General features: G+C 31.3%; 1 protein-coding gene across 10 annotated transcripts in view; it reads left to right on the top strand.

Annotated features, from left to right (window-relative positions):
* brat (tripartite motif-containing protein brain tumor) overlaps window positions 1-23467 on the top strand; it is a 349175-nt gene that overhangs the window by 249861 nt on the left and 75847 nt on the right. For 6 of the 10 annotated variants that reach the window (XM_085196077.1, XM_085196081.1, XM_085196080.1 and 3 more), the window contains 2 exons: window positions 1639-1711; window positions 17136-17212. The gene's annotated coding sequence lies outside the window, so the exon portion shown is untranslated. The remainder of the gene's footprint in view (window positions 1-1638; window positions 1712-17135; window positions 17213-23467) is intronic. The other 4 variants (XM_085196078.1, XM_085196082.1, XM_085196083.1 and 1 more) reach the window with 1 other exon arrangement.

The following is a 23467-nucleotide window of genomic DNA, read 5'->3' as shown; positions in this document are numbered from 1 at the left end:
TATCTATCTAAATCTAAACAAATTAAAACAAAAAAAATACGTTACAAACTTCCATCTACGTTACTTAACAACGCTATTATAACGAGAAAACCTAAAAGACCTACGTCGCATAGCATTTTAACATTTTCCCCATCCCTTTTGAAACCTTTCATCATTTTATATTAAAAGCTGGAGCATTGCATCGCAAATCTCATTAGAGTCTACCCCATAACACTTTGTATAACCCTATTGTCGACGTCCTAAGGCCAGTTTTGTACGCGTTGTTCTGTCGAAGGAGAATTCCCTAGAAGCACTGATTCAATTTATTGAACTAAGCTTTAAAATCTTATCTCGAGTTTAATGTAAGGAAACTATAAAATGCATGCTAAGCTTTTACGGAGCTTTTAGATTCGTTTGTTGAGATTCTATAGTAAATATACGAGTATGTAGTACTAGTAACGTAAATATAGATTTTTGTAATAGAATTATAGAAAGGAATAAGTAGAAAATAAGCTTTGTTCATAAAATAATAATTTACTAAAAGTCTTGATTAATAGAAAATTCTTATGTTATTCTCGTTTTCCTTCTGGTAGACCAAGCGCGGCGTTAAGTTCCGCTATTCGATACGCCATGTCGCGAAAAATTGGATGAAATTCGGGAACGTAGTGTACTGTGTACCTACTGCTGTTCTATAGCGAAGTACTCAATTGAATTTAAAATTAATTTAATATTTCTGACAAATAATATAGGTATATTGAAGTTTTCGCATTAATTAGCTTTGACACTTGCAACGAAGATGGATCGCCTCATTTATTAAAATCAGTCCAATATGCGAGTTACGGAGAAACATTTACGCAAACAAACATTTATGTATGTACAAATTAAAAACTCATAATCTGTGGTACAAAGCTTAATTAATATTATTTTTTTTGGTTTGAACTAAGCGTGGGGTATTGTGATTCTTGTGTTTATTAGTTATCTTTTAATTAAAGAAATCTCTATATTTCAAAAAATAATTATCTCGGTTTGTTATGACTTTGTAGGTATTTGTTGTATCGTCAAATTCAATTATCTAGGTGCTAGTATTGGCAAATACCATGCTCTTCGTTTTTAAATAAATTTATATTTATATTTTTACTTATTTTTCGCCTGTAACTATGTTTATAAAGAACTGTAGGATGTAAAATGAAATTTCTTATTTAAAAATATTATATCTATTGACGTCGTGGCGCAGAGGCAAGGGACACAGACGCGACGGTTGTGTGTTCGACCCCCACTCGGGGGAATAAATTATTATTTATGAATATCTTCATTTCATCGCTCTGGCACCAAGACAAAATCTAGGCGTTGAGTTCCGCCACTCAACATGCAATGCCTCGGAAAATTCGACGGAAAGTGAGGAACGGAGTATCTTAACACTTGGTTCCATCTGTCTACCCTGATATGAGTAGCATACAGCGTGAAGCTGATTCTATCAATTGGTTTTGCAATTAGCTCCACGACCCAAAACAACCACCAGTTATGTTATAATCTTCATCTAATAAAATATTTAAAACACTTCTTAAAAACACTACAAACTACTTCCCCAAGTTCATTCCTTTCATATAACACACGCCACCGCCACCGCCGCAAGTACTCATGTTTATTTCTGCGTTTCAGGTAAATTTTGAAACGGGCACAGTGACTGAGCCGCTGTTTACACTACGCTGTTTGGAGAACCGCAAATTATTAAGTACGTATAGAGAATTATTATATACAACTATTAATAGCTGCTTGTGATCCGACCACGCATTATTGAAGTCAGTCTTAGGGAATAGAAGAATAAGAAATATAACCAGATCTGACAAAGTGCGGCGTTGGGTTCCGCCACTCAATGCCCAATAGCTCGAAAATTCGGGAGAAAATGAGGAACGGTCTTAACACTAGGTTCTCTCTGGGTAGAAAAAAAATTGTGTAGAAAACTGATAGTTTAAAAGCATTTTAAAATAATTTATTAATAAACTAGTTCTAGCTTTATATTAATACTAGTGGACCCGGACGCGGCTACGCCTGCTTGAACTATAAGAATATTGATTAAATATTATATAATATATTTATTTTTATAAGGATAAATAGCAAAATATAAGTTCATTTTGGGTGACGTTTTCTTAAAACAACAAAGAAACTTTGCAAACCGGTGCTTCGCAACGACGGTTGTTATTAACATGGCAGAATAAATTGCATGTCAAATTAGAAAGTATTTTAATTTATTAGTACATATGTGTAATGTAATATTATATAGCCTATAGCACTTCTGAAGAATGCAGCTTTCATACAAAACAAAAACATATTAAATCGGATCAGTAGATCCAGAGATCTTAGCGTTCAAACAAACAAACAAACAAACAAACAAACTCTTCCGCTTTATTATATTATAGTATAGAAGTATAGATTAAAATAATATCATAATAATAGTAGTAATTCACGTCTATTGCATTATATTATTAGTTGATTGTGACCTAAGCCTTATTAGACAGAAATGCAAATAACACGATCTAATATTAGTTGAAACATGTCTTACATTTCAATTAAGATAATATTGATATTACCATTATTATTTGCTTGTTATTGTATTAAATTCCACACACAAATTACTGTGTTATATGCCTCATATTATAACTATTAACAACTCGTCTTTAATCCTTTTAAAAAAATATTAACATTTGAATTAGGACGTCGCTAGTTCAAATCCAGTTACATTCAAATTTTTACAACTCGAAATGTCTTGAATTCCAGGTCGACCCGATATGTCATTCGAATTGAGTGGCGGAACTCAACGACGCACTTAGCCTCGTTGCCCGAGTGAGGAAAGGAATATTAAAAATTTTTAATTCTCCAAGAGAGAATCGAACCCACAATCGTTGCGTTTACAGCCACACGCCTGTGCTTTTGTACGACGACGATAAAGATATTTCATTGTATATTTCCATACAAAAAAAAACCTTTATTGAGATCCAGTAGCTTCATTTGTCTGAACTTTTGAACGCATGTAACTGAATTAGGTAAGACGCTAAACTTGCCAGGCATCGTTCCAAGTCCAAGTCTTGGGTAATTTTCTTTAGTTTTACCAATTTAGTCTTATATAGATACTAGCTAGTTGTATGAAGCTTTCCTTGTAATTATTTAGAGATAACATTTAAACTTCCTGTAGCTTCACGCTGTATCCCGCATGTAGCGGGGTAAACTGAGGGAAAGGGAGAAATTCGCGCTGTGTCTAGGCTGCTTATATTTTGGCAAAATCTACAAAATATCTTGTAGTTATACCTCTATCTTTAACAAAGGATTTTCAATGACATATGTAAGATATTATAAAATATTCATAAAATGTCTGACATAAGAATATAATGGTTGTGTATTCAATTCACACAAGAAAGAATGTGCTAGACCACCCAACACGCATTGTTTCTAAAAGATTCTGATTTGTTTGAGGTAATGTATATTACTATAATTTTTGTCTACCTTATATAACTTAAAAAAATAGTATAAATTAACTCTGGTAATATTGATTTCTGCCGATCACAGCGTACGTAAAAAGTATAACGGAGTTTTCTAACACTAGGATTTCTCTGCCTACTCTGCTACACGAGGAAAAAAGCGTGAAACTGGTTAAATGAAATATAAAAATAATTTCCTTACTTTTTTATGGCTGTCACTTTGATATAGACTAGATATTTTAGTAATTTCCGTATCGCTTGTTAGCTCTACGTAATTTAAAACTTATTCTATACAAACACAATTAACGAGACGTCCTTAAATGAAAAATTGATGTACAAGATGTCTCGAGTCTAACAAATTAACGCAAAACCGAGCGAGTTCAAATATTTGTCCAATCCAGTACGAACAGATGGTTTAAGTCAAATTTTGATGAAAAAATTCCCTCCCAAGTTTCACTGTGTATTTACGTCGAGCGGTAATGAAGGTCCGCCCTTATTCGGGGGTTTCGCTATGAAATATTTTGGTAAACGACGTTTTTGACATTTTTTTTTTTGTAAATTATAGTGTAGATCTATTGTAAGAATACTTTGTCACTGCAAAAAAAATATTTTGTATTCAACGTCTTTTGAATTATTCAAATTTTTGTTTGGTTATGTTGGTGTATATTTTTTTTATTTCACATGTTTTATTTCGGGCGCGGTATGCAGAGAGAAGGAAGTGAATAACTCTAAGGTGTCTGTATTCCTCTTTGGTTACGTCCACTGTCATTAACCCTCATATATATGCTCTTCGAAGAATTCTTATTCTTTTTACTTGATCTTTATTATTATTTTTTGTGATTATTAATAAGGAAACAAATATTTATAGATTTTTAAAATATATTATGTAAATAAATACAATATGGAAAAACATTTTTAATCATCAAACATATTTGTCACCAACGAGAACCAAACACACGACTTAACATTGAGACTCATTAACCTTGCAACAGGTCAATGAAATATTTAAATAATATAAAACAAAATCACCTTCACCTTATATGTAAATGTCTGATTCATAAGGTTCTCTTATTTGAAGTATTAATTAAAAATATAATGCTATTTGCAAACTTAGGTCCGTGAATTAATCTTCCATTTCGGTTTATATAAATATGTAAATTACTTTGAAATTTAGTTCAGATTAAATCTGATCCTTATATTATCTTGTTTAAAAAGCTACTTTGTATATATGTATGACTTATTTTATGAAACCTTAACTGATAAAATATTCTATATATGCATAAAAAAGGAACTCAAAAAACTTCCACGTTACATTTTGCCCTTGTACGGGAACCTTGGCGCCTGAATCCGACTCACACTTGGCCGTTTTTTTATTATAAGCCTCATATCTTCTTCAAGAACAGTCATTCAATAAAACTGAAAGGATAGGAAAACTTTACATTTTTATATTCCCGTCCAAAAGTATGTAGATAGTTTTATCTCTTGGGTCGGCATTCGACAAGGCGTTTGTGTGAAATATGACTATTGCATGCCGTTGACCTTACAAATGGTATTTCATTCTATAGAACTGGAACGTTTTTCTATTTTTCGTATATAATAATATAACCAATGTCCCTTTTCATGCATAGATAAAGAAAAAAATGTGATAATCACTCTATGCCCTTTTTTCGGTTAAAGCAGGGTCTGTACTTCGCTATGCTATTCATTCTTATTTACTTGAAAAAAAAAAAACAACTTATTATTCATAAAAAAACAACTAATGAACATCAATTAAAAAGTTAACATAAAATATAAACTAACCGCTCTCGAAGTCAGTTAAAAGGAGGTCGTAACGAACATATGGCCTGACTGTTACCCCAGTACAAAGAGCATATTATGCAACTTTGTGTTTATCGAAAGGCCGTTGAACTTGAAAATTGCCTTTCATACATTAACACTGTTATCTACACTGATAAGAGCAGTGTGCTATCGAATTAGAATCGATTATCGACGAGGTAATTGGTGTATCACATGGAAATGCGTTTTTTGATACAGTTATATAATGTTTTTTAAACAATTGTAGAAATTTCTAGAGTTGTATATATTTTTATATTATATATTGTTTTGGGATTCAAATGTTTTGTCACTAAATAAACTGGCATAATAAGTAAAAATAATATGTTAAAAATAAAAAGAAAAATACTAAACGCGGCGTTCAGTTGCGCCAGCGTATTTTTTACCACATGATTCAAAATTAAACTTAAAAATATACTAGAATTTTATCAAAACACATACTTTATTCAGGAAATTCGTCTTAGACCTCTATCCAAGAGATTTATTAACAGAAGGTATACACCAAACGTATAAAACATAGACGATTGTCGTAAAATACACTTCAGGTCAAACTTCAGGGATTACATATGAATTATTAATGAGCGTATTCACATAAAGGCTGCCGCTTTTTATCCCGTTTCCCAGAACTTGCGTTATCCCGCAATTTTAAGGTTTCAGTGTTTCTATATAACCTGCAAATACGTAGGCGACTTATTAAATATTTCATGTTAGAAATTTTGGAATTGTTAGAAATTGATATGTCTAGGTTTTATAAACGATAATTAATTGTTATTAATATATTAATTCGTCTATTGTAGTGTAGTGCAGTATGAGGATCTGACTGCAAAAGTGATATGAGTTCATTAAGTAATTAATTATCTTTATTTGCTACCTCTGGTTGAATACTGCGGCGTAGAGTTATGCCACTGTTTTCATCGTTAAAATTATATAACACGCTTTAATATTTCACTTTATTTTATTTTATTGCTTTAACTTGATATAATAGTCGTGTCGGTGTCGTGCAAATAAACGATAGTGTATTTCGCGAACTGATACAAAACTAAAACTTATAATTTTCAAACATTCCTAAACAAATTTTAACTTGTCCCCCACAATACACTTTGAAGTAGTTCGAAGTAACTTGCTACAAATAGTTTGCAGAATAGTTTCTATGGAATTCGTAAAAGTTACTTATTATCCATACCTATATCATAAATTCGAAAGTAACTCTGTCTGTCTGTCTGTCTTTTACGCAATCAGTGCCAAACCGCTAACTTAATTGTGATAAAATATTCTTATACTTCATAAATATATTTAATAAATTTTCGTATAGTTCAAGCGGGCGTAGCCGCGTTCGGGTCCACTAGTTTTATAATAAAATAAAAAAAAATGATAAAGCTATATAATTTTACATGATCCATGCGAGTTTTCACTTGAGTTGTAATATCAAGAGCGTTCTTCCTTTAAAAGGGTTCTAATGAATGAATTGTTTCGTAGACCCGTATCACCCGTATCGCCACGGGTAGAAACACTCCCGTATCTAGATGGCATATTTAATTCTGAGTGATACATATACATACATATGTGGAGTTATCCACCAAGCAAGGACAAACTGTGTATATCTAGAAACATTATAATACATTTAAATATACATATTATTTTGAAGCCGTCATGGCGCAGATACACAGGTCTGACATTCAACGCAACGGTTGTGGGTTCGATTCCACGAATTGCGGCGTTGACTTCTGCCTTTCAGTATGCAATGTCTTGAAAATTGTTCATGAGGAACACAGTATCTTAACACTAGGTTCCCGCTGCCTACCCTGCTATATGAGAGTGATGGACATGTGTAAATTCTTGAAATTTGTAAAATAAAGTAAAGTAAACTCCTAGATAGATAGATAGATAGATAGATAGATAAAACTCTTTATTGCATACATAGTGGAAATAAGACATTTTACGAAAGAGATAGGAATAGCAATATAAACTAACACATAAATAAATGGTAAAACATAACAATAAACACATTTAGCGCATAGAGTAGTATGCAAAGGCGACCTTATCACTGTTAGTGATTTCTTACAGGTAACCTTATTGTACACCTAATAATTATTTATATTTATATACGTTTGAAAACGTACATACATCACTATTTGGAATCGAGTACCTACTTGTAATTCTAAGTGTTTTAGCTACTATTCTCTAAACTAAGATAGTTACTGTTAATTTATCAATATTTCGCTTATATTTCGGTATAAGTCGTCGTTTGAATCTGAACCTTGTGGAGTAAGTGCTTTTATTAATTAACTGAGGTGAATTTAGATTGCCTGATTAATTTGTAACGTGCACCTTCAAATATGATCTATTACTTACAACCTAACGCAGACGATACGACTATGCCCATACTGAAGCCTGAAATACAAGAATAATATAAGAATTGTTAACAAGGTCAAACGATAGAGTGATTTGACTTGACTTGACTCTCCACTTAACTCTACCACCACAAAGTGTTTACATATAAAAAAATTGTATACCTACATTTATAAAACACAAGAAGGTAGCACATGCAAAGCATACTTCATACTTTATCTATTACCATCATTCGTCATGCAAGTTCATTTACACGTAACGATTACTCATTAAAATTCCTTCCAATAATAATTTCTATAACATATTATAGACTATAGTGTATAAATAGACTCGTGTTGAATATCTAAAGTGACCATTCTTTGGTCGGCTCAAAACGGGACATTGTAGGGTGGGTGGCTTTCGTTTTTTTAGAAACTTCCTTGAGAACTTCCGTTTTTTTTTTTTTTTTTTAAAAATAGCGTACTGCTATAATCGCAGAGAAACTTGTCCTGACTAACTAAATTTACATGTCATTCCGAAAAACGCGACATTCATACGTCCCGTTGGTATGTTTCGGGACACCGGGACACAAGAGAAAATTGGGACAGTCCCGTTCAAATTGGGACGTCTGGCCACGTTATGAATATCCCGTCTATTTCACGCTGACTTAAACCTTCTTGATTGGATGTAACGCGATATTAGATATTAATTACACAGTGTAAAGATTTCATCTCTGTAGAGTGTACATGGATGCATATTATCACATTTGAATTATATACTTTCTAATATATCATGTTGGAGCTAATGTTTCATAACATTACTTAAGATGACGCTATCCTAAAATATTATGAAATATTTGTACGTATTAAACATCATCAATAAATTGTGTAAAGTATCATATTTTCATATATTTAAAATAGTTAAAAATATTTAATTATTAATTCGTAGTTTAAAATATTATAAATTTTGATAAAAGGAGACCTCCGTTGAATTTTGCGCCTTTGGCATATGTGCTCTGGTAGTAGATTTAGATCCTAGACAAAAACAACCTGTGGGTTATTTATTACAACCTAGGTTTTCTAAATTTCGTTAATATATCTATCACTTTGTTTTCCATATATTTCTCGGAAACTAATTTAAATAAATAAATATTTATAACTTTTTTTTTTTACAATGGCCCATGATCATAAAAATATATCTATAGTTTTTAAGATATCTGTACTCATTTCTGAAGGAGCCATCTAAAATATAAGAATCTCAGTTTATTCTACCTTATATAGTTTGAAGCTTACCAAATGTTATAAATCAAATCAGCTTATTACCACACACAGTTAACATTACTAAGATTAAATACAAAATGTTAATAAATACTCTTAAATATCCACTTTACTGGAAGCGTGTACTCCTTGATTGAAGTAACGCGAGACGTTACTATATTATATTAATTACACTGTGTAAGCTCTTTAGCTTTGACGAGATTCACGGTTGCGTGTACGAAATATTACTCGTCTTTAATTAGCATTGTTAATTTTGTGTGTTGACTTATGTAAGGAGATACTCGTAGTTGGTGTCTATGATGGTGGTCGCCTGTTCGATTTTCTTGAAGTATATGTGGTCAATAATGTACAGTACGGGCGATGAGTCGTGGGCGCTGTAAAGTTAGCTGCAGATGGCTACGGAGACTTCATGTAGGATTTTTTCTTACTTTTGATATTGTCCCACCGAAAACATGTTCTTTTATAAGTTAGGCTAATACAGTATGAATCGTTGTAGGTATATATTTCGTTATATTTTTTTAAACATATTTACATTAAAAAAAAACCAGAAAAATACTAGATATATTATTTTTCACATAATCAATGTTTCAATATGAAAGTCAAGATGTTATATTGTAATATAAACTTAATTATGTATAACATAATATTCCTTTGAAATTTGATACTTTGTGAGATGTTCAAGTCTTAAAACGATATTTAGTTAGATAGTATATAGGTTACCTTTCATTATTTTAATTAGATTCTAAAACCCTTATGAAATAAATACCTATACATACTACATTTATAACACAATTAAATTATATAAAGGATCATATTTCATATATTTTCTAAATACAATCATTTATTGTCTATACGTGTTGATTCGAGCCTAAGAATGGATCGTCTAAAGAGTGCTAATGTCAAATTGCTTTTCTATAGATATATATAAAACTCCTTTGTTCACTGGATCTCTTTTTTTACATGTATTCTATAACTGTGTATATTTATCTTTTTAATTACCGGTCAATTTCCTTCGTGTGTTTTCCATACAACGTGACATTGGCGAAATGAATTGTGCTCAACTGGCACGCTCGAAACGCCATATATCAAGAATTCAATTCAATTCAACTCTTTTGTTACTGGGTGCGTGACAATCCACACACAGATGAAACTACTGTACTCGGAAAGTTGATTTTAGCATTCAGGTAGATTAGGAAGTATATGAGAGCGGTAATCTCATAGCGGATGGTTTAGAATTCCACGAAATTCCTAACTAAAATTGCAAACGATGACTAGTTATCATTGGATTTAACATCATTAATATATGAAGCTGGAAATTGAATGGAAAATAGACTTTTTACTGTCCATCTATCATTTTATCTGCGTAGAAGAAAATGTATGGTATTTCAGTCCTGAAAACCCATCCAACCTTACCCTAACATATTCCTCAAATTAAAATATATTTATATTGGTACATTATTAAATTATTCCGCTCAAGTAATCCGCATTATGTGTTTAACATGAACGACACTTTGAACTTTAATTCGTAGCCGCAAAGTTCAAAGTTGTGAATCTAATTGCCCGTATCAAAGCGAAAGTTCTGCTAAACTAACGAGACATCTTCAGATGATACTCAGATGAGTAATCATAGAAACTAGCACTGCCTTGACAAAGTAAATTAGAACGATTTGGGAGGATAGATGTGTGGGCGGTGGGTGGGCTTGTTGGGGCACAAAAGGCCTTTTTTTCTGTTGTCATTTATTTAGATTTGAAGAAATTTATCCTATTTTTACGTAGCAGCGAAGTTAAATGGTAGGTAATATTGTGTATTTGATAATCGAGTCCTTAAAAGTTGTTTTTATACAAAATTGTTTTTGTTAGTTAATAAAATTTTAAAGGTTGGTTGGCCATCATGTACGTCAGTCACTTAGACCTTCTTCTAATAAGTATGTCTTGTTTGAATTTCCTTTACTTTGTTTGACATGTCGTTCGCTTAGTAAAAATTAATTAATAAAAAAGTCTTATAAGATTTTATTAGAATATACAATAAAAACATGCATATTGTATAATAGAAGTTTTATGTAAACTATAATTGTACGTAAAAGTAGTATATAAACTTACTACCTCTGCATTTGCACAATATTCAAAAACATTTAACTTAAGCGCGAAGCGTCCACTGCGCCACTAGAGCCTTTAATATTTAAACGTAAAAATGGCGCGACATATTAATTATTCATGTGAATTTGATGAAACCCATTTTATTTAGGTGCTAAGGTCACCTAAAGCACTGAAAATATTATTAAAACGATGTTTTAGATCCATATATTATTTATTCATAATACATGCTAACGTTCTAGTAGGGTTACCACGTGTTTTATTATTTTTCAATTAGATACTATTTTGTTTATTTTCCATTACTTGCGTGACGTCTCCCATAGAGCACTGTAGGTGTTCTCGGTGAAACACATAAACTTCACCGTAAATCTAATTGTAATATATGGTATTTTCTATGGGCTTGTTTCATTTATCTGTTATGTACTTCTGTATAAGGATTACATCAGTTCGACTGTATTTTTTATAGATCTTCTTTGTTCTTCATTTTCGTAAAACTTCATGCTATATGCTGCACTCTCCGTCCAATTTTCCAGGATTCCTTCTGAGAATCAATATAACTATTAAATTAGCTAACTTTTTCAGGTAATTCTTATATGAAATATAAATATTTTTTCATATAAGATTCGAACTAACATACCCTCAAAATTTCTTAACCGCTATATAAATATTTTGTTAAATATGTAAATTAGATAGACACCCTAACGTTAAAGCAATTAACCCTGTCCTACTGTTCACATACTTTCACGACCTAATTTTATATTATTATAATTAAAATTTTCCTAACATTTAAATGTTGTTATTATATATTCTAAGATAAGATGGTATATTTATTTTTGCCCTACGACCATTTGGGGTTTAAATACCACTCAAGATGAATAATTATTATTATCCTGAAGCGGGATACAGTGTCTAGCTGACTAAATTTTTTAAATTAATTCCGATAAAAAGATATCTTAAAATAGTTTGTAATTTAATTATTTATAATAGTTAGTTATTATGAAAATTGCTATTATAGCTTCCACGAAAATCTTAATTTGGATATTGAGAACTAATAACTTTCTAGTTTTCTTTTAATTAATTCAATATAATTAAATGTCCTTGCTTCGTATTTACGTATATTATAATTATTATTTTTGACATATTTATAAATATTGCATCATAGGCTGTCTCGTTGTCACAATGGCCTGAAAAACGGTCTTGTATGTCAATTGTAAATTAAAATCGTTCCCGAGGAAAAATTTATTTTAAGAGAATTTACTCACGAAGAAAATCACAGATTCGAATCCAATTCAAGTGAAATTTTGTATTAAGAATGTAAGTACTATCTTTGTCTAGTCGCAGTCGAAGTGCGACATCGAGTAGGTGTTGGCGTGGGAGTGATGTGTGTTTTATGTCTCCTACAGTGTAAGGAGATATATATATATACTAAAATAAGTACTTTGAATTAAAAATAAGAAAGTATATTAACTCATATAAGTACTTATATTTCAAAATAAGACTAGCTTATCTTAGCGTCTAAATAAAATAAGTTATTTTGTTAGTTTTTAAGAGTGAAAAAAAGGTTTTATACTTTATCTCATGCATAGAAATATACAGAGTGAACATAGTGTTAAGACATTTACGCCCCATTTTCGAGTCTACCAGAGTGGGGGAAATGAAAATAATTTAAACGTTTAATTCTCTGAGCAGGAGTCGAACTCACGACTGTCGAGCTTACAAACATACGCGATCCCACTGCACCAAGACGTCCTCAAGGCTGTTTCCTATAACATTCAATAAAACACAAAAACCCATGCTAACTTCCATTCACAACCAACTTTAAGTCAAATATAAAGAAGCTTCCGCCATTCCATTGAGATTGAGTTACATTGGTACGCAACTTACATTTCCTAATGAATCCTGAAAGCCCTTAGGAAACAGCCATAAGTACCAGGCGAATATAACAGTGGAGGAGGTAACAATTTCCCGTGCCGTCTCAATTCATTAGCTTTTAGTTGGCTACTATTTTAGTTGTAAAATGAATCGTATGTCTATAGAAATACAGTCTATAATCGAAGTTTAAAGTATTGGTTCGTCCAAATGTTCTGCTGTTCTTGAGTTAACTTTTGAGTTAGTTAGTTTAAGTTTAGGTTAATACTATCAAATGTTAGTTCTTAAGGAGATATTGTTCAGAACAGTAGCTAATTAAGATGTTGTACAGTCAAAATGCATTTTATTTATTCGTTACGTTATTAAAATAATTAATACATAAAACGATTTTAAAGTTTTATTCCAAAGTAAAGAAAATATTTTTAGGACGGTATCTAAGAGGCACGAGTCCTAGCATTTAGAAACTATCATCCATCATACACAACTCATAGATGTTTCCATTTGCCCACGCGAACAGAGTCGCAACTAAAAGCTAGTATTAAAATAATATATAAATATAACGACTAAAACTCAAAACCATTTAACTATAATTCTCACCCACCTGTGCCATGACGGCCCGAAAATTATAACGAGACCGAATATATTCGTGCACAAATGAAAACATAACCTTGCTGTTTAACAATTAAGTTGTAAACGTCAGGTGGCCAAACATCATCGGACCCTCGTCACCGTTCCGAGGGTCTGCTATTTGCTTTCTCGCGGTTCATATCGATGTGATCTGGAGTGAATTGGTGTGTTCTCATATTTTATGATTTCTTCTACGTTCCAATGAATTTTAGAGATTACGTGTTGAGTAGCAGAACTCAACGCCGCACCTCGTCCTGTTATTAGTGCGAGCGAAATTAAGATTATAGTTTATTGTGTATATATTGTATTTTGTTTATACATTATTATTTTTTATGAGGCGGTCTTGGCGCTGAAACTGTCATTCAGCACGTAATGTCTCAAAAACTAGGCAGAATCTGGTAACGAGATCCGAGATCCTACACTAATATGTAGCGTCATCTTCTACCGTCTATCACACAATTGATGGAGTGAATTTGGCGGTCAAATGGTATTAGTAAGGACCCAACGCTGCTTGAACCTGAAGAATTAAAAATAATAATATATATTTACGTTTTAGATGAATTTTAATCCAAATCTAGTAGGTATTCGCTAAAGAAGATTATATAATTTGAATTGTTAAACTCTTTCTAAACTCGTTGATATGCTCACTAGAGATTTGTGTTTATTTTATAAGGACCATAAAGGCACAGTGGATATGTTCTTGCCAGATGTTTCTATAAAAAATGCTATAGTAGTTACAATGTCTCGAGTTACCCTTCTAGTGAAAGAGAATCTTTACCACTTTGAAAATAGTACGATAGTTTCTTTAGTCTTGTTTTACTTATCAATATATTTAAAAGGCTTCTACGAGAAATTTAACTCCCTGCGGTTAAAGAGTTAGAATTTCGTACTTATTCACTTTGAAAATTATAAAAGCAAAATTTACAAAATCTTAGTTTTGACTTAAAAGAACTTTAACTTCTTTGACTTCCGAATTACACCATTTATAATGAAGTAGGTACTAATTATATTTACCTATCCCACAAAGTGAATTAGGAATAGATTTTGCTATTTAAAACAAGTTAGAGCGGTCTTGGGGCAGTGGCTTAGCGTCTGACTGTAAACAGGTTAATTGTGGGTTCAAATTCCACTCTAACAAATAAAATAATTTTATCGTGCTCTGATAACAACACAATGCATGGTGATAAAACACAGTGTTAAATTCCGCCACTCATGTCTAAATAAAATAACAAACAAATTACTTGATTATAAAACACGTCCTTCTATTCAAAACAGATCCAAAAATTAAGTACATTTTACTTATCCCAACCTTATACTGAGTTCCCTTTCTTGATCAAAGGCAGTAACGTTGTTAAGAGTTAACAAAAGTCAAGAAAATTAACGAAACATGACGACTGAAGGGAATCGTTGGCTTTTAATGAAGAGTTGCATAACTTCGTAACTTCCTGATGGACACTCGAAAAATATCAATTTACTCATTTTGATCCTTAAATCTAATATAAAGTTAATTTTACTTTAGCAGACCTTGTCCAGTTATATTTAATATTTAATAGCGACTTCATTGGAAGATCTTTTCAAAGGGTCGTTTATTATTTTTGTCATTTATTACACACCGTCTCGTCTCCCCTTATCCTGTGAAAGAAAGAGCTCCACATATCTTAGTAGAAAACCTCCTTTCGAATGGAAATAATAAAAATATTTCGAAAAAAAAAACAAAAATTTAGCAAGCAACACGAAACTCGGACATCAATTATAATATGGTAGCCATATTAATGACCTGTAATTTCCGGTTCCGTCCGCATAGTGTTTACGTCGTTTACCGTAACATATGAACTAACTTACATTAATCACTGTATAAAGAGATTTCCCGCATATAAAAAATATAATGAAAAACATAGACACAGTGTAAAAATTTAAAAAATATTATGAAATCTTTATCAAGACTAAAAATAAAAAACCTAATCTTACATTAATTATTTCCATTTTATTTCAAAGTAATTTTTTTTAGTTAAACTTATAATTTATTGATGTAAAAAGCGCCAAATAATTAAATGTATATTGGTATTATTGATAGCTCATAGTTGATGATGACAACATAGGTAAATGAGGTGCCTCTTACTTGAAATGTTGAGATGACATTAAACAAAACATATCGATGACTCGCCACTTAGCGCCCACTCAGACAGTAATAGAAAATGAAGAACAAAGTGACCTATAATTATTTTCTCCATGTCTTAGTTATAATTCGCGCAAAAAGATAAAAACAACCAAATAGTTGATCCTATGCAGTATTCTATTATATCCGTCCATAGTTACGAAATACGTCAATTGTTACAGCAATTACAGGACCTTGTGTGGGCGGTGTTAGAATGCGACTTAGCCTTGCTTTCGCCTTCCGTTTCAATGTTTAATGGAGGTGCTTGCCCTTTTAAAATGTCAGAAATATTTGCTACGCATGGCAAATCTTTTATTAATGATATTGTTTTCTTTGACATTTTATGTGCTGCTCGTTACCGACATTTCTTTTTTTGTACGAGTTATTAAAAACGTACTTATATATTAATTTTTTATAGAGAGAATTTACTATGTATAATATTTTTTGACAGCGATTGTTTTTATTTCTTGTATGGGAGAAATAAATGCTCAAAAATAGTTTTTTCCCCACATTACGACTTTTCCAAGTTATATATAAATTAGAATTTATATATAACTTGAACAGTTCCATTGAACAGTTACATAATCTAAGCAGTCTATTGACCACTTACACGATTGCTTGCTTGTTTGCATAAGGAACTGAAATGTCAGACGGGTCAAGAGCTATCGGCCGTTTCTACGAAGGAAGTCGGTAGGAAGTTAACCGTATAAACTGTCAATCTTGTGCTTAATCGCTTCGGCCATGTCAGTTTGATGTCCTAATAAACTATGGGGCTAAGGAGAGAATGCTCGAGAGCTAGTCTCTACTTCAGGTTGGCTATCGTGGCGGATTTTATGTATGTGTTATAATTTATTGTCACCAATTTAACAGTTTATCTCTCGCTCTTGTTCTTTTTTCTTTTATTTTGTTCCCGCCAAGAAAGGTAGGCGTAGAAACTTAATGCTAAGAAACTCCTTTCCCCACTATTACTCCTATTTTCAAGACTGTGTGTTAAGTTTTGTCTAAAAGAGCGGAGAAATCATAATAAATATTCTCGACTCAGGATCGTCGTTTTTCTATTCAATTGATTACTCATGCCTTATACGATTTTTTCATCCACACATCAACTTCCTTAAACATAAACAATTTAAATTCTTAAGCTATTCATTCCATCCCCTACATTTCTAAGGCAGTCGGTTGCTACCTGAGTTTTTGTACCTTACAAAAGCTAACCCGTTGGTATTTTAGGAATAATGGGTAGGTACTGTTATTATGTGACCGTTTTTGATCATAATCTTAATTCCTATTTCTGTTGTTAGTAACGCTTTTTTATAATTTGCACTGCCTTTTTATATTTTTGTTATTCTTTAAAATATAGTATTATTATAAAAAAAAGTCACTTTCATTCACTTAATATTCATAGAAAGGGATTATGTATTCATAGATAGTATGTAAATAATTACCTATAAATTATTTTTTAAAATTATTTTCTCTATTAATGCGTATCTCTCTTCTTTACAGACTGTGGTGCCGGCCTAGCGGACGAGGCACACTGGCCGCCGACAATGAATTAGATATCGCTGCGAACGATATCAAACGTAAGTATTTTCTAATATAAAACAGGAAGTTTAGACATTTTATTTAATTAGAATGTCTTAAATTGGAACAGGAAACAAAGATACACATATAATAGATATATATATAAGCCATATTATATAAGCTAAGTAAATTTACGTAATTATATGTAGAATTATATTTATAATTTTTATTAAATAAGCAATGGAAGATGAAGCTATGTAAAAAATATATATGTAAACATAGGCTTTTCAATAAAAATAAAAGGTCATAATAAAGAATTTGTAAAAAGATTTGTTATCAAAGTTATGTATAGGTATAACCACATTCACTGAAACAAGAATTCAGCCGAAATACAAATATAAAACACAGAAGCAATGATTATTCAAATAGACAGCCTCTAACGTTTGCTTAGGACTTGATTGTACAATTAATATATGTATGGAGTTAAACGCTAAGCGAGTTTAAACTTTAATCTGATTTGTGTAAGGTTCTGCATAAATTTTGCATTCACTCTAATGAAATTACACCGTAGTGGTACAGTGGAAATGTAGGGATTTTGTGAATTTGTGTGTTCAGAGTTTCAAGTTCAGAGTGTTTCGCACAAATTTTTGAGATATTTCATTGATGTCGTAGCTTTATATAACGACAAATATATACTTAATATGTTAATTTAACCTGAAGGCATATTTACAATTTTCTCCTGACAACCGGTCACACGATGAAGTTAGACATGAAAAAGATATTTAATTCGTGACTTTCGAAGCATTTTTTTTTCATATTTTGAGCAAATATTTAATATTTTTATACAAAATAACACAAAAAACAAAATGTTTAAGGCTTAACACAAGTGTAGTTTTAGAACTACTCAGGCTTTAAGAATTCTACGAAAAGTCAACACACCCAGTCTTAGATATAAATTTTAATTAATTAGTTTCTAAGTTGCTTAATTAGTTTAAACGCAAGATTGTAATACTAATAAATCACTCCTAAGTCGTAAATTATTAGAGAAAAGACCTAAAAAGTTTTTTTTTATATTATTTTATAAGTTCAAAACGCAGCGTTGAGTTACTTTGTAGAAAAAGGAAATCCAAGTAGGTACCTACCTGGACTCTCTTACGAACTAAATACTAACTACTTACGTCTTGTTATAAGCCTAGCTTATGTAACACAAAATAACAATTGCAACTGATAATTTTGAAAAGCTGAAACAAGATAAGGATAAGGCGTTTGTAGTGTTTAGTTTATTATAATAAATAAAACAATAAAATAAAATTATTGTAAATATTATAATAAAATAAAATTTTCAATAGCTCTTAATGATTAGAAAATAAAAAACCATCAATCAACGACCTCTCGCGGCGCTTATAAAAAATAAAAAAATATATAAAGAATGGACAATTTTATAACGCACTATATTATTTGTAATTTTTTTTAACAATAAAAACTTTAGTCGCTAACAAAAGTGGTCTCTTGATTTATTCAGTATTATTGTAATACGGTCCCATTCTTTCGACACCTTTCTTGAGTACATTGTGCAACATAAAAATGTTATAAACTTTCTTTACGATCGTTGCCAAAGTTCGGGGGTTATTAAAAATGTACCCCTAAGGGTTGAACTATCCGCGTTAAACTCAAACTGTTCAAGTTTACGAATATATAATAAATTCATTTTACGCAGTTTTGAATATTACAGTATTTTACGTAATGATATATTTGCTTTTGATCTCTATGTAAATTTTAGAAATATAATATTTCGTGTTAAATATCATATATGTAGGTCAAAGCTTAGGCTATAATTTTATATTGTATAATTTTAAAGTCGTTTTAAAAAACTAATAACTACGTTTAAAAAAGTAGAATATTTTTCTTTATTTTTATTATCTCTTCTTTAGATTTCATTTAGACTTAAGACGACATAAACGTTTATTAAGAAAAATCCATACCTATATTATAAATTCGAAAGTAACTCTGTCTGTCTGTCTGCCTGTCTTTTACGCAATCAGGCCCGAACCGCTAATTTAATTGTGATAAAATACTCATATAGAGATACTTGAGGGTACCGGGATGAACATAGGCTACTTTTTTTTCTTATATTTGTAATATTGTCGATATATATTAATATATTAAAATAATTAATTTGACATGCAATTTATTCCGCCATGTTAAAAACAATCGCGTTGCTAAGCAACGGCTTGCAAAGTTTGTTGTTTTAAGAAAACGTCACCCATTTCATCTAGATGGAAATTATAGTTTACTGTATAACATTGTAATAAATAATTAAGATGTCATTGATTCCAAATGTCCTAGCCTACGAGTGGTATAGTATGACCGACTTTGATGATTTTGTAAATTTTTATATATTTTTGAATTACTATTATTTTTTATGCAATTATTTGCTGCTTATAATTAATTTATCTCAGTTCGGTTATCTATACCGATGTTATACACTTAAAATATCGTAATTTTAAACAATAGGGATTTTATTTAAAAAATTAATCATTATTTAATATAGAAAAATGTTTAGTACGCGCGCACGGTACTTTAGGTACTTTTTCTAATATTAAGAATTTCCTTTAGTTACTTTTACTTCTTTTGTTTGTTCATTTCGGTTACTCAGATATTTTTTCTAATAATAAATCTCCACTTATTATTATTTTTTAACTTATTTTAATTATTTAGGTTTATATTTTCGCGGGCGTAGCCGCGTCCGGGCCCACTAGTACAATATAAATTATTTAATTATTAATTAATGAACATTAGAATTACCTTAAAATACTTGCAATTCTAAATTCAAAGCCTGTATCTGTCACTTTCAATTCGAATAATCATTTCAATCATACGTCCATACAACCGCATAGGAACATCAAGCGTATAAACGGCCAGTGTAAATAAAGACGGTTTAATTAATTTGTAATTTGGTTTAACGGATAGTGATTTACGATTGCGACGCGGCTAACTCGATTAACGAACGGATAACGATTGTATTGATTGTATGCGAGAGAATAATTAATTAATATAATTGTTAGGTTTAATATTTTCGTATTTATATGTGTTTTAGCTTCACCTGTTTAATGCGTATAGTAGGGTAGGTAGAAAAAAAAATGTGCTAATACTCTCTGCTTTCCGCTCTAAGCTCTTATTGCTTCTACAGACCCTTTAGTCTTTAAAAAATAGTATTGATAATAATTTAATATAAATATTCACTAAAATATTTAGTATAAATATTCCCCTAACTTAAATTTGAATCTATATCAGTTACTAATATTCCAATTACGTCACAACTACACCCTTCTGTAATATACATACATATATATGTAATTTAAGACACAGGTAGTAGATATTATGGAACCCAGTGAACAGTGTTTACTAAGAACTTAAAGGCTTAATTATAAATTTATTACATGTTGCTGGAAGGATGTCGTGAGGAACCAAACGATCTTAATATATTCTAAGACACGTATCTTCACATAGCAGTATCAATATAGCCATGTAGAATAATATTAAATCGAAATTATTATAATATATTTTGATTTTGATATTTCACTTGTATAGGCTGAGGTTGTATGTTCGACGCAGGTTAGTGCCTAAATAAAAATTGACATTTAGTGTTTTAACACTAGAGGTACCCTCTGCCTACACTGCTCTGTGTGGGGTACAGCGTGAAACTGATTTTTTTTTAAATTCCTCCATTCTGGGTCTGGCTGCATTATCAGACCAGGTCGAAGATACCATGTTATCGTAATGTCACCTAAGTATTATTTATAACTGTCAAATTTCATGTTAATAAATTCTAGAGTAGGTAGGCCAAATTTAGTTTTTTTTTTAATTTTATTACATAGTTAGGTACATGGTTAAAATCGACCTAATAAATAATATGACTTTGCTCATAGATATATAAAATTAAAAAAGTAAATTACACATAAAGTACACAAATCATAAACTTTTCTAATAAGACGAATCGATTTGACAACCATGTTATGTGCGTCAATCCATTTTACGTCCGTTGTAGTTAGTGACGTGCATTCGCTGATAACTTTACATCAGTTGTGCCGTATCGGAATATCGATTTTTATATTTCATGCTCATTATCGATAATAATAATCGAAAAGAATTCACATATAAAAATAATATTATTTAATTAATCTACGTATAATACTTAATGGATATCGTATCACATACAGCGACATTAACGATATTCTATGCTTAGCATCGTAACTGAAGGGCACGCAGGTCTAGCCAGGTAAGAAAAACGAATATAATTCATAGTGATAGAAGCAACTATCATTGCTGTATCCCGCATGCAGCATGGTAGGCAGAGGGAACTTAAGTGTTAAGACACTCCGTTCCCTACTTTCCGCTGAATTCTGGAGGCATTGCGTACTGAGTGACGCTCTTTGCTTTGACACCAGTGCAAAGAAATGGAATTGTAAATTTAAATAAATATTTCATTTCCTCGAGTGGGGATCGAACCCACAACCCGTCACGTTTGCAGTCACGCATTCTGCCCCTGCGCCACGACTGGCGCAGCTGAGTTCTCGTTACCTATTAAAATTTGTCTACTCCGTCTAAAAAGAAACTAATAACTTAAACACATAATTATTAACTTTCAAATGAAGCTTCCAGTTCCAAAGAAATATATTTAAAGAACCATAGGCTTGTGCCAGCTAAGCGAAATGTAAATTGAATTCAATGTAAATTTTAAAAACGTTTTGCTTTAAAACCGTTGCGGGCCTGTTTACTCTATTCAGCGTATTTTATTGAATTAATTCAAAGCTTTCAACTATGTTACACTATTCTAGCGGCGCTTTTCACTGTGGATTTTTTTGTACTCGTAGCAAAGTAACAGTGTATGACTGAAAACGCGACGGTTGTGGATTCGATTCCCACTCGAGGGAATTAATTGCTTAAAAAAATGAAAAATAATACAAAATAACAAAAATTATATTACAAATGTATTTATATTTACAACTATACATTTATATACAATATTAAAAAACAGAATTGAATTGAAGGTGCTATTCTAAGTCTATATTAATATATCACGTTAATCATTTCGATATTACCCACAGTATTTGCGGTCAGACCTACCCGGAGTACTGGGAATTTCTTATAATTATAATAATTTCTATTTTATCACGAAGACGAAACAGAAACAGGTAAAACCTAGTATTCTTAAAAACCCTTATACAGTAGATTCTATTTTAGGGAAGCCCTAACGTACAATTATTAATTACATCCCTAACTAAACAGGGAAAAATTATCTACAGTGTGCGGAACTCTCGACGTGCTCAGCAGCGCACTTGTCTGGTTTTTATAGGCTTCTCAGATTTTTTATGGTGCCTACAAAAAGCCGTCATCTGTAGAGGAAACTGCGACCCTTGTAGGGGCCAGATGTTCTCACTTGTGATTCATTCACGACTCAACTAAGTCCTATCTATACGTTACCCACATCTTACGCAGTTACTTCAGTAGCTGACGTTATCTATAATAGTATAGTTTAGGGCTTAAAATCATAGAAATATTATTCGATCAAATATTTAACAAGGCTTGTATTTATATATCACTCTCAAGTCTGAGAGCCTGTTATATAATTTATGAATAAAAACGGCATATCAAGATCGATCTCACAGTTGAGAATGGGTTATAAATACGTGCCTAGGTCCAGTCTACCTACGTATGCTATATGCGTAATTTGGTACTTGAATATTCTTTATAAAAATAAACTTCTACAACAAATTTTTATTCCTCTAATGAAGGTAGTTTTGATTAAAAGATCCAGCAATAAACTTTTCAATATATAAAAATTATATTTTGTAGTACAAAAATAACATTATCTTTTAAAAAAATATATAAAAACATTGTGCTCGTATACTATTTTATACATTATTTTAATTAACTATGCCTCTCTAATAATATAATCAAAAAACTAATTAATACATTTAAAAACGATACTGACATAATCGACGTTGTAATTCAAACATCTCAGTAGCTTAAGGACGCAATTACAACGACAGTACCTACTTCAAGTTTCAAATGACATGTCCCATTTTCGTAGCACTTAACGTTTTCGCGATAACGCCTTTGTCTCCAAGATCGAAATTCAATTTGAGATGTTTGCTTGATAATTTAACTGGTATTATAGTGATTTATTTACTTTGTAAGCACGTTGTCGGGGATTCGATTCACGCTTGAAATATTCTGTGTTAGAATAATAGGGTTATTGTTACAGGAACAATAATTTTAAATAATATATGGTTAATTTTGTATTATGTACC

The sequence above is a fragment of the Heliconius melpomene genome, chromosome 13 (assembly GCF_056956725.1).
Source record: "Heliconius melpomene rosina isolate 202511_hmr_F chromosome 13, ASM5695672v1, whole genome shotgun sequence".
In the NCBI taxonomy this organism is placed as follows: Eukaryota; Metazoa; Arthropoda; class Insecta; order Lepidoptera; family Nymphalidae; genus Heliconius; species Heliconius melpomene.
This window is presented reverse-complemented; position numbering and strand designations above follow the sequence as displayed.